Genomic DNA, 12,598 nt, shown 5'->3' with positions numbered 1-12,598 from the left:
AGGGAAGGCCCAAAAGTGGAGCATCCAACAAGGGATTTTTAATGAAAGAAACATCCATGTCTAAAAACAAGGACGTTTTTATCTAGACCTGTTTTAGTCACATCCAAGTTACAAAAAGCTACATAAGAACATAAGACTTGCCATATTGGGACAGACTGAAGATTCATGAAGCTCAGTATCCTGTTTCTAACAGTGGCTAATCCAGGTCACAAGTACCTGGCAAAATCTCAAGGAGAAAAATAGATTTTATGCTGCTTATCCTAGGAATAAACTGGATTTCCCCAAGCCACCTTATTAATGGCTTATAGACTTCTCTTTTAGGAAATTATCCAAATATTTTACCCTGCTAAACTAACTGTTTTCACCACATTCTCGGGCAATAAATTCCATAGTTTAATTACATAGAAACATAGAAAAAAGCGGCAGAAAAGGGCTATAGCCCACCAAGTCTGCCCATTCCAAGTATCCCCTCCCCTGAATTTACTCCCTTAAAGATCCCATGTGAATATCCCATTTTTTCTTTAAATCCGTCACGCTGTTGGCCTTTATCACCTGGAGTGGGAGTCTGTTCCAATGATCCACCACTCTTTCGGTGAAGAAGTACTTCCTGGAGTCGCCATGGAACTTCCCTCCCCTGATTTTCAGCGGATGCCCTCTGGTGGTCGAGGGTCCCATGAGCCAGAAGATATCATCCTCTGACTCGACGCGTCCCGTGATGTACTTATATGTTTCAATCATATCTCCCCGTTCTCTTCTTTCCTCAAGTGAGTACAGCCGCAATTTTTTTAGTCTTTCTTCATACGTGAAATCCTTGAGCCCCAAGACCATCCTGAGTGAAGAAATATTTTCTCCAGTTTGTTTTAAATCTATTTAGTAGCTCCATTGCATGCTCTCTAGTCCTAGTATTTTTGGAAAGAGAGCCATTCACATCTACTCATTCTACTCCACACAGTATTTTATAGACCTTTATCATATCTCTCCTGAGTTTTCTCTTCTCCAACCTGAAGAACCCTAGCCGCTTTAGCCTTTCCTCATAGAGAAGTCACCCCATCGCATTTATCATTTTCATCACCCTTCTCTGTACCTTTTCTGATTCCACTTTCCAGTGCAATAGGTGTGTCATTCTAGACAATCAGGTTATCTCTCCATGGCTGCGAGCCATCTCCTACTTCACTGGGAGCCCTGCTTCCACCTGCAATTTTCCCTTCTGCACGTGAGCCAGAAGGAGTGTTTCTGGTTTGCTCTCTATTTTCTATTTTTTCGAACTTTATTTAGTGTTTCCTGTGCTTGGGGTTTTCACCTTGGTTTCAGCTCTGCCTGCGTAGAGGAGAAGCAGATTCTGGTCTGCAGCTGGCAGGCCAATACCTGATGGCATCTGTTAGCCAGCCATCACAAGTATTTTTGGAGCTAAGGGGCATTCACCTATTGCTTGGCAGGGGTTTGAGCGCAGGCTGTTAGGCAACCCCTAAGAGGCTCAGCAGTGTCCCACAGGGTGCTGGCTGCATTTTTCACCTCCCCCCTTCTGTAAGTGCTTCTGTCGGTCCATGGGGATGGAAATTCAGTCAGGCTCCGTGTCTGACTGGCAGCCCGAAGATCAGCATTGAAGAGGCATTACTAGCTTAAGGTTGTGATTCTTCTCCTTTCCAGCTACTGTAAAGGACTGAGGTAGACTGCAGCACATGTTCAGCACAGGTCACAGTGAGTAAGGCTGTTACAGCCTGTGAGGTGAATCATGGGATATCTGAATTTCAGGTTTTTGGGTGTTTCTACATGTTCTCCAACCTGAAAAATCCTAATTTTGCCATTTTTGCACTTCGTAGGAGTGTTTTATTAGTGTTTTTAGGCACAAATTTCTTACTTGTGGCTATCATGAATTTTTAGCTATCTTTTTTTCAAAAGTTCCCTGCACTTCCAAAACTGCAATTTTTGCCTCAAAATTGGTTGGGATGGAGTCCTTGGGCTCTTCTACCCCAAATTCATGTAAGGATTGCACAAATTTGGCACCTTAGGAGCATCCTTGCGCCACATACTGCGTGGCGCGGTCCGGAGAGACAGGAATGGCCATCTTAACCTCCTCTGCTTAGAAAAGTGACTAAAAGGGCAGCCAGCTCATTGTGGTGGCCTTTTCTATTTTTGGTGCCTGGAAATCTGAACAATTCCACTCGACATGCCACAGATGCAAACTAAAGTCATCAACTCCATGTGCCAAGGTTAAGAGGATTTCTCAGACTTTTTGAAATTTTTATGAAATGCCTTTCCTCAGAGCCATGCTTCTGCGCAGTCTCACTGTGGTCTCCTCACGGCATTGCCTTGCAGGATGCTTCTTCACAGTCAGCTGCTGTTCAGGACTTGAGACCTCTGTCCTGGAGAAACTGATGATGAGGTCTATTTTGCAGATCCCTGATTTTCGGGTGATGCTCTTCCCATTGCTGGGGACCTGGAAAAGTACTCCAGCTAGGTAGATCCTGCTCTAGCTTTAGAGCCAGGAGATAATCCCACGGTTCTGCGCTTATTTAAGTCTGCTACCTTGCAGGGTTTTATTCAGATTCTCTGCATGAGTTGAATATAGTCACTCAGCCAGCAACTCCTACTTCCCCCTCTCTTATATATGGAGTGAGCACTCAGTCCTCAGCTTTTCCCTGGCATCCAGATATTGACCTCCCTATCTCAGAGCAGTGGGATTCTTCAGAAGGGGCTCTCAGGGTAGTAAGAACCTTGTCCCGGCTGTATTCTATGGCACAGAAGTGTCAGCAGCTTTTTCGTCAGCCTTTGGTGGATTCCTTGGTCCTGAGAACCCTTGAAAAAGCCGTGTTTAGCGGCAAAACGGGTCCCTGTTGGACTTGTCAATACTCTGCACACTTTAAGGTAAGTGATGTTTTGCTGTGTATAAAAAGAGAAAGTAAAGAATAATTAACTTATGATACTGTAAAAATTGATTTACATAAATCAGGAGGTGGAGATAATTTGATCAGTGATGGTAATCATAACCTTGAATGACTTGGTATTGGATTGAAATATCCTAGGATTGAATTATCCTTATCCAGGTAGGTTACTGAGACCATTTTGCTCCATGAACTCTTTCAAACCCTTCAGTGGGATTTATTTTGTATTTGAGGAGTGTTCCTAAAGAATCCCACTTACCATCTTCCATGTTTCACTGAGTGGTTCACTACTTTAGCAAGCGGAAGCAGAAGTGGAAAAATCCAACAGGGAATGACGAAAATATTTAAGGGGAACAATCAACTGAGCGTCTAACCAATAAACTCAAAGAGGTTGTCATAAACAGCAGCCAGCAGCACCATGGAAGGCAAAGAAGTCACATAGTGCCAGAGTCGAAGATAAGAAAAGACATCCAACCTACTCCAGCCTTGGGTAGTGCGCAGCCAGACTACCTTTTAAAGGGCAGTTATTATTTGGTAAAGACCTGGATGATCTCAAGAATTCTGTGGTGGATTGTCATCCCAAGACCCTCTAGAGCAGTGTTTCTCAACTTCTTCAAGCCAAGTACCCCCTAAGTCTAACAAATATTAACTGAGTACCCCTGCCCCCGCCCTAGACCTGCTCAAGTCCTGCCCCTGACCCCGCCCTTATAATAATAGTACTAATTGTAATACAATTTCTTCTATTCATTTTTCATATACACACAATATAATCTTATTAACAATATATTTTTGCGTTTTGAGATCGGAAAATAGGATACTGTTGGATGCAAGAAAGAGAGATAAAATTAGGTATGTCTCCACTAGAAAGTCTTGTTTTTCAATTGCAGGTCCGACGCTTTGGAATGGGCTGTCCAGAGCAATATGTTATTGTAACAATGTACCACTATTTCGAGAATTACTTAGGGTGCTTTTTCGTCTTAGTTTTTAGCTGTCTCTCTGATAACTAATATTTTTGTTCAACAATATAAACAAGGCTGATTGATGTTCTTTTTTTACCAATTGTTATGTAAGTTTTGTAATGTGATGTAAAATGTATTGTAAACTTCAACCTTTACTTTTTTTTAAAAATATTTTAACAAATTGTCAAGAAATACACTTGTACAGAAAATTGAGTGAGATAATCAATTTTACAACAAAACAAATTAAGTTAAGAAGGGAAATTATTCACTTAATCAATATTAAAGTCCCAAGTTAAGGGGATCCAAGATTTTAATGAGTGAATACATAGCAATAAAAGAAAAAAGGAGTCATAGAAACATAGAACATGACGGCAGAAAAGGGCCACGACCCATCTAGTCTGCCCACACTAATGGCCCACCCCCTAACTACCTCCATGAAAAGATCCCACATGCCAATCCCATCTTTTCTTAAAATCTGGCACGCTGCTGGCCTCAATTACCTGTTGTGGAAGATTATTCCAGCGATCAACCACCCTTTCGGTGAAAAAATATTTTCTGGTGTCGCCATGAAATTTCCCACCCCTGATTTTCAACGGATGCCCTCTTGTTGCCGTGGGTCCTTTAACGTCCTACTACAAAAAAGGCAGTCAGCTGTTAGTGATTACAAGAGCATTTTTTCTTTTTTAAGTTGTTACTACTATTTCCCCTTCAAGACGTTTCATGGTAAGGAATCCTGATAACTGCGACGGTTCAAAAAATATATAATTACAAGACATATTTTACTGCACATTTACATGGATATTGTAGAAGAAAAACAGCATCCATTGCAGTTACCCCTGGTTTAAGTAGCAAGAATTGTTTTCTACATCTCTGGGTTTCTTTTGTCACATCTGGGAACATCTGAATTTTTTGACCAAGAAATTCCTTATGTCTATTCTTTTTTTTTAATTTATTTATAGAATTTCAAATTTAACATGATCCAAAAATACATCATATACTGAAATAAACAGTCTAGTTCGCAAAAGAGATTAAAGGAAATTTCCAATACAATTCAAAATAACATCATAATATGGCTAGGCTGTAATTAGTCCTCAAACCCTAGAGGAGGAAAACCTTAATATATACAGATTAATCAAATTAAGTTATTAAAGAACAAAGGAAAATGAGGAATCCTGAGGATTAGCCTGACGTATATATTGGAACTTTATTTCTGAATATTGACTGGTGTACTAGTCAAAGTCTGCCTTTTACTTACAAGAAATCTAGATAACTGTGAAGATTAAAAAAAGATATATCTATCTCCTTGAAGTTAACCAAACATAGGGAAACCTTAAGACAAATGTTGCTCCCAGTTGTAAGACTTGGGGTCGCAATAATAGGAATTGTTTCTATTTTTTTTTTTGTTACTCTGGACACATCTGGATACATTCAGATTCTATAGGTCATAAACAGGTTTTCTCTGGCTTTAAAAAAATATGTTTAACTACCATTCTCTATCCAATTCTAAAGCTAGTTATACAAACAGGGTAGCTGTTTGAAGTAATTCAGAGTCCAATTTTTCCAATATATCATTTATATTTAGAGCTTCAGTCCCTAGTTCAATTTGATCTTCAATCAGTCTTTTCTTTCCTAAAGGAAGATAGAAAATCTTTGAGATAGGAGGATATGAAGATTCAGGCACTTTTAAGATCTCAGAGAGATATCTTTTAAACAAATCTAAAGCAGAAGCAGTAGGTACTTTAGGAAAATTAATCAATCTGAGATTCTGTCTCCGTGTTGCATTCTCCAGTATCTCCAATTTACTATTAATATATCCATTTTCTCTCATTAGGAGCTGATTTTGTGTTCCTAAGCTTTCTAATTTTTTCTCTTGGTCCAGTACTTTGGTCTCTAATTTCCCCAACTTCAGTTATAATTTAGAAGTTTCTAATGCAGATCCAGAGGCCTATACTGCTAATTTTTGAATTGAAGTTCCAAGAGAAGACTGTAGCATAGAAATTGCTTCCCAAATTGAGTCCAAGTCTACCACTGGGGGTTTCTTCAAAGGAGCAATAGCAAAAGAAGATTCAATCTCTTTAATCACAGTACCAGGGGGTAATATCGCTGTGGCAGATCCCAGCAGTTCACCAGACAAAACCAAGGCAACAGATGATGGTGGAAGCAATGCTGAGGTGATGGAAACTGTTTGTACTGCAATATCTTCGTTTTCGCTGCCCTCCAGTATTGCGGCCTCACTCTTCTCCGACGAAAGTCGGGAGCGTGGCTGATCCGGCATTCTCTGCTCCTCCGGAGAGAAGCTGACTGCCTCAAAGGAAGTTTGAGAGCGATCCATCTCACTCTCTCTTCCAGCCAAGGACTTCTCATCTGGCTTCACCTCAGGCCCTCGGTCGACAAAAAAATCCATCAGACTAGTTACTTGAAGAATTGACCCAGGTTCCATGGGGTAAACCCGGGTCTTAGATTTCCTTTTTACCATCTAGGCAGGAAAAAGGCACAATGGCGTTCTGCCGCTCCTTCAGGACACCATCTTGGTAAGGCTCCTCTCCTTATGTCTATTCTTGAAGTATAATTTTAATATCCAATTCTTATCAGGTGACAAAACTACTATGGCATCCCTTAAGTCTTACCTGGTGGTCTAGTGGGTTTTCGGGGCAGGAGCGATCTTCCTACGCTCCTGCCCCGTGCAGATCACTCATAGGAAGTGACTGCAGTGAACTCCCATTATAGTCTCGAGACTTTTCTTCAGGAGGGCCTAAACAAAGGTCTGGCAGTGGCCTCCCTTAAAGTTCCATTTGCAGGCTTTTCATGTTTTTGAGCACGCAGAAGGCGCTATTTCACTTACTGCTCATCTAGACATGACCAGATTTATGAGAGGGGCACTTAGTTTTGTCCTCTCTTGCATCTTCCTTTCCCTTTGTGGAATCATGACATCATTTGCAGAGCCTTGGAGAGGCCCTTCTCGAACCACTGAAGGATGCTTCTCCTGGATCTAACGATCAAGGCTGTCTTTCTGGTCGCCATTGTCTCGGAACAGCATTTATCGGAGCTTCAGGATCTTTCGTGCAGGGAACCTTTTCTCCGTTTTGCTGACATAGGTGTACCTTCCTTTCTGCTGAAGGTGGTATCAGCCTTCTATGTCCATCAGGAGGTTCACCTCCCAACAAGTGCACCGAACCTCCCAAAAATTTGCCCCGCAGCCGTGTTTAGAAAAATTATGGCAGGAGGGTTCCCACTGCCTCCTGCCATATCTACAACTACTAAGCCCCCTCCCTCCCCGAACCCCCCCAAAAATTTGCCCCACAGCCGCCTTGAAAAAAATTATGGCAGGAGGGTTCCCATTCCCTCCTGCCATCGGTCTCACCCAAAAACTAACGTAACGGCAGGATGGATGCCAACTCCCTGATGCCACCCCCCCTGGATGTCCCCTCCCCGTATCTTAAACAGAGCAGGAGGGGTGCCCAATCCCTCCTGCTCCAATGCCTCCTGCCATAGGTCTGAGGCCTTAGGCCACGCCCCAGTGCATCGTGTGATATATGGGGTGGGGCCTAAGGCCCTGATTGGCTGAGTTACTAAGGAAGTTACTAAGGCCAATCAGGGACTTCCTTAGACTCCTCCCTAAGGAAGTCCCTGATTGGGTGAGGCGCCCCAGGCCCCTCCCAAGGGAGGAGCCTGAGGCGCCTCAGCCAATCAGGGCCTTAGGCCCCACCCCATGCATCACACAAAGCATCGGGGTGTAGCCTAAGTCCTTAGACTCGGCACTGGAGGAATTGGAGCAGGAGGGATTGAGCACCCCTCCTGCTCCATTAAAGATACGGAGGGGAGGGGAGGGGGGTGTCCGGGGGGGTGGCATCAGGAAGTTGGCATCCTTCCTGGCATTACATTAGTTTTTGGGTGGGACCAATGGTAGGAGGGAGTGAGAACCCTCCTGCCATAATTTTTTTCAACGCGGCAGTGGGGCAAATTTTTGGAGGGATTCGGTGAGGGAGGGGGTTAGGGGTACTTGTTGGGAGGGACAGTTAGTAGTTGTAGATATGGCAGGAGGGAGTGGGAACCATCCTGCCATAATTTTAAAGAGCCTGAGTAAAGTACGGGGAGGGGTGGGCTGGCTGAGCCAATGGCGGTTTCACGATGGCAGGAGGGAGTTGCCATCTCTCCTGCCATATTTGCGGGGACGGGGTGGGCAGTGTCAGGCCCGATGGCAGCGGCGGCGGATTTAAAACCACCGGCTTGCTCTGCTAAAAAGCATTGCGAGCCTGTGGTTTTAAAGGGCAGAAGAGGGTAGGAGAGTCAGCCAGGATAGAAGCAACTGGTCTTCAGCAGTCACTTCTTTTCTGATCAGCAAGCCCAATCGGTGTTAGCTAAAGTGTTTAGCCCTCCCAAATTTGCATGCCATTTCTCTCATTTGCATGCACGGATCGGGAGGGGATCGCTAAACACTTTAGTGAATCGGGCCAGAGGGAAATCTGCTCGCTAAGGGCTCGCAAACCGATCGGTACACTATCGGTTTGCTTTATGAATTTAGCCCTTAGTGATTCTAGTTGCTCCGGACTGGCCTCATCATCCATTGTTTGCGGATCACATCAGTCTTCAGCAGGACAGGAAGCTCAACCTCCCTCTTCCTCGTAACCTTCTCAGTCAAGGTCCAAATCCCATGGAGACCCACAGTGCTTTGGTCTTCTGGTATGGCTATTGAGCGCTCAGCCTTGATGAGGTGCCGTTATTCAGAGGAGGTCCTCTCGATGCTCTTGAAGTCCAAGAAACCCTAAACTATGACTTCTTTTTCCTCAGCCTGGAAGGCTTCCCAGTGCTAAGGACTGGGTGGTGCCTGAGTGGGCTCTCATTTAAGTAGTCCTGGCTTTTCTTCAGACAGACTTAGATAAGGGATTAGCGGGGCCTCCCTTAAAGTTCCGATAGCAAGCTTTTCGTGCTTCAAGGCACGCAGGGGTTCTAGTTTGCTTCCTGCTCATCCAGATGTGAACAGGTTTCTGAGAAGGGCACTTTGTTTGCGGCTCCCTTGCATCATCCTTTCCCTTTATGGAATCTTACCATCGTTCTACAGGGCCTTGTGGAAGCCCCATTCGAGCCACTGAAGGCTGCTACTCTTCTGGATCTGACACTCAGACTGTCTTTCTGGTTGCCTTTGTCTTAGCACAGTGTATTTCGGAGCTTCAAGCTCTTTCATGCGGAGATCCTTTCTCTGTATTACATACTGTACCTTCCTTTCTACTGATGGTAGTTTCTTCTATCCATGTCACCCAGAAGGTTTGTTTGCCTGGGTTTCATTCCACAGGCTCGGAATGAAAGGATCAGATCTTATGCAAGTTGGATGTCAAGAGAGTCTTGCTCCACTTTTGGATAGGACTCATGATTTTTTGATATCTGATCTCTTTGTCCTGACTGCTCCACCTCAGCATAGTCAACCGGCATCTATGACCTTGATCGCCCGATGGATTTGTATGGCCATTTCTACAGTTTATATCTCCCACAGCAAGGTGTTGCCGGTTTTCTTTCAGGCCCACTCCCTAGAAGTGTTGCTGCTTCATGGGCGGAGTCTTGTGCGTTTTCTCTAGATGAAATTTGCAGGGCGGCTCCTTAGTCCTCTCTTCTTACCTTTACCATTTTTTTCCAGGTGGAAGTGGTGGCTCACTCTGATGCCACTTTTGGGACCTCATTGCTGCGAGCAGGCTTTTCTGTCCCTTCCTAGACTCTACCATTGCTATGGTATGTCACCTAGCGTACTGAATCTAGAAGGGATGTAACAGAATGGAAGATTAGGTTTTCGCCTTCGATAATCTTCTTTCTGTAAGTCCCTGGAGGATTCAGTATGGCCTGCCCTCTCACTTGTTCTGAATCGCCTGTTTCTGCCTTGCTTATTCTCTTTCAAGGCTTCAGGATCTTCCAGCTCGTTGATGGATCCTGAAGGCTGTTTCATGTGGGTGCTCATTACACACAGCAAGTTAGCTGTACATTGTTCTTCAATGGTTTTTTTTGTGTTGCTTTTGTGCTTGTTTATTGCTTGTTTTCATGTTTTGCAGAACAGACCAGTTCACAAATTGTTTATGTCGCTGGGGAGCTTCCCCAGTATCCCCTTCCTTGTCATGGATTTGTTCAGGTATGTTGCTTGGCTTTGGGACTGAATTTCAGGGGGCTCTCTCTCTCTAAGGTGGGAGGAGCATATGCTCAGAAAAGTGTTTGGATTTCTGCAACCCCAAGATTGCGGGAAGGAATTGAACACCCTAGTGTACTGAATCCTGGCGATTAGGACATCTAAGTTCTGATTTTTGGACATCTATATTTTTTGATTATGGGCCTCAGAGGCACTTTAAAACATTTAAGGTGGTACTTTCCTAGAATACAAAAATACTGGAAAGAGGTCTGGGGCCACATACTTAAATGGACTGGGTTGATGATAAAAAGGCATGCATATTGGGAATAATACCTGGTTGGAACCCATTGGAAGGTCCCCTGCTGCCAAGATGGGTATAACAAGGAGATGGAAAGAGGAAAGTGATCCAACAGTTTCGCTATTGAAAGCCATGGTCAGGAAAGTCCAATTGTATGAGAAACTCACTTCTGACCTTAAAGAGAAACCAGGCCCAAGTCTCAGCCTGGATGACTCACTGCCATTTAAAACTGAACATGGCCGAAACTGAACTTCTTATCTTTTCAACTATATCCACCTTTTCTGTTCCCACATTCTCTATTTATGTGGATAACACACTCATCCTCCCTATTTTATGTTTGCAACCTTGGAGTCATCTTTGACTCCTCTCTCTCTCTTTCTCTGCAGAAATCCAACAGACCACTTAAGCTCCCTTGTGGGCCAAATACAAAAATGCTGTGAAAAGGGTAGTTTTAGAAAATTACTTAAGATACAATTGTTTGTAGACGCCTTTTCTAGCCAATACCTTTTTAGGCCCTCTTCTATTAAACTGTGCTAGCAGTTTTTAGCGCTGTGAACCACACTGAATGGCCCACGTTGCTTCCAACGTTCATAGAGTTCCTATGAGCGTCAGGAGCAGCGCAGGCCATTCAGCACGGCTCTCTGCGCTATAAACTGCTAGCTCAGTTTAATAGAAGAGGGAGTTAGTGTTGATTGTAGAATCACTCATGACTCTTTGAATAAGTGTTTGGTATTATTTTATGGATATGTTTCCTAAGGATTTGTTTATTTAATTATGGTTTTTATTTTCTGATTGCACCTTTGAGATCCACACGGAGACAGATTTGTTTTCAGATGAAATTGAAATCTCAGGTTATACCTTTGTTGACTGTTAATGGTAATGTGTTTTTTTTCCACTGAGTATGAATGCAGTAGGATTTTTGAAAGAAAGAAAAGATAATATTATATTTTTATATCAAATTTTAATGGATGAAGGTACATTATTGATTACAGTTGGAAAAATTTAGATATTTTTTCTTATTCACAACTCAAACAATATGTATCTTCTTTGTCTGCTTCTTCTCTATTGTCAAGTATGTTTGAAAAATTATCAGAGACATATTGGTTAAATGCCCAACAAATAGTTCTTTTAAGATATTTTCGTCGTTCATTGCCTAGAGCATTTTCCATTATTAGATTTTTCTAAAGTGGCTGAGGCTTGGAATGATGAATTACAAATTAATTTGAATGGAAGTCATAAACAGTGTTTTTTGAAGTTACTATGTGGTCTTCTGCCTGACCTTTCTTACTTTGAGACGGGGTATAAATTTATTTGTAGATTATACATAGCACCCTGGCGTGTATATAGAGCGACAATTATTTCTGAAGGTTCTTGTAAGAAATGTGAACATCAAAAAGCAACACTATCTCATGTTTTGGGAATGTCCATTAGTTAAACAATTCTGGGTAATTATATTTTCAAAAGTTAGTAATATGTGGAGTACTAAGTGGCATTGTAATAATTATAGTTTATTTTGGATATTTGATATTCAGCATCCTATACCTAAAGGTTATATAGATTTTTTGAAAAGGGTGATTTTATCTGATTTGAAGGTTATTTTTTCATTTTGGATAGGGTCTCAAAATCCAAAATATGGGCATTGGCATACTTGAATGATTAATTTACTAATAATGGAAAGTATGTGTATTTCTGATTGAGACACAAAACAAGGAAGGAATTTACTTAATATTTGACAACCGTTTTTAAATATTTTAACCCCTAAAGTACTTAGTTGTATTTTATTAGAAAAATTTTATTTTATCATATTTTATATATATATATATATATATTTTTTTTTTTTCTAATAGTCCAGGGATATGGGGGGATAGAGAGGGATAAAGGTGGGAGATATTAGATTACAGTAATATAATTATTTATTATTGGATGTTAATGTTTGATTATATATTTATAATTTTCAAATTGTGTTGTTATATTTTAACATATTGTAATTAGTTATTGTATTTGATATTTATTTAATAAAAATGATATATGGTAATTATGTTTTTTACAATTTTCTGTATGTAAATCATGTAAACCATTTAGTTTTAAATGGTATAGAAATTTTAAAATTAAATAAATAAAAATAAATATGAGGGGTACTGAAAAGTTCTCAGCGCAACAAGAAGTGAATCATATGGAGCCATGAAACCTACACTTTTCATTTCAATGATATGAAATCAAATAAAAAGTGTCAAGAAAAGTATGGAATAACTTGTAAGTATCATGGCTCCATATCATTCTCTTCTTGGTTGGGCTGAAAACTTTTCAGTGGCCCCTCGTATCTCCAAAATCTGACCTTTCCTTTATGAGCATA

At 41.7% G+C, this 12,598-nt stretch overlaps 1 protein-coding gene across 4 annotated transcripts in view; it reads left to right on the top strand.

Moving 5' to 3' along the window:
* Positions 1-12,598, top strand: part of PKNOX1 (PBX/knotted 1 homeobox 1) — a 388,408-nt gene that overhangs the window by 354,633 nt on the left and 21,177 nt on the right. The gene's annotated exons all lie outside the window — the stretch shown is intronic.

Source organism: Geotrypetes seraphini, chromosome 4, assembly GCF_902459505.1.
Source record: "Geotrypetes seraphini chromosome 4, aGeoSer1.1, whole genome shotgun sequence".
Taxonomy (NCBI): domain Eukaryota; kingdom Metazoa; phylum Chordata; class Amphibia; order Gymnophiona; family Dermophiidae; genus Geotrypetes; species Geotrypetes seraphini.
The sequence above is the reverse complement of the archived record's forward strand: the minus strand, read 5'-3'. Positions and strand labels throughout refer to the sequence as shown.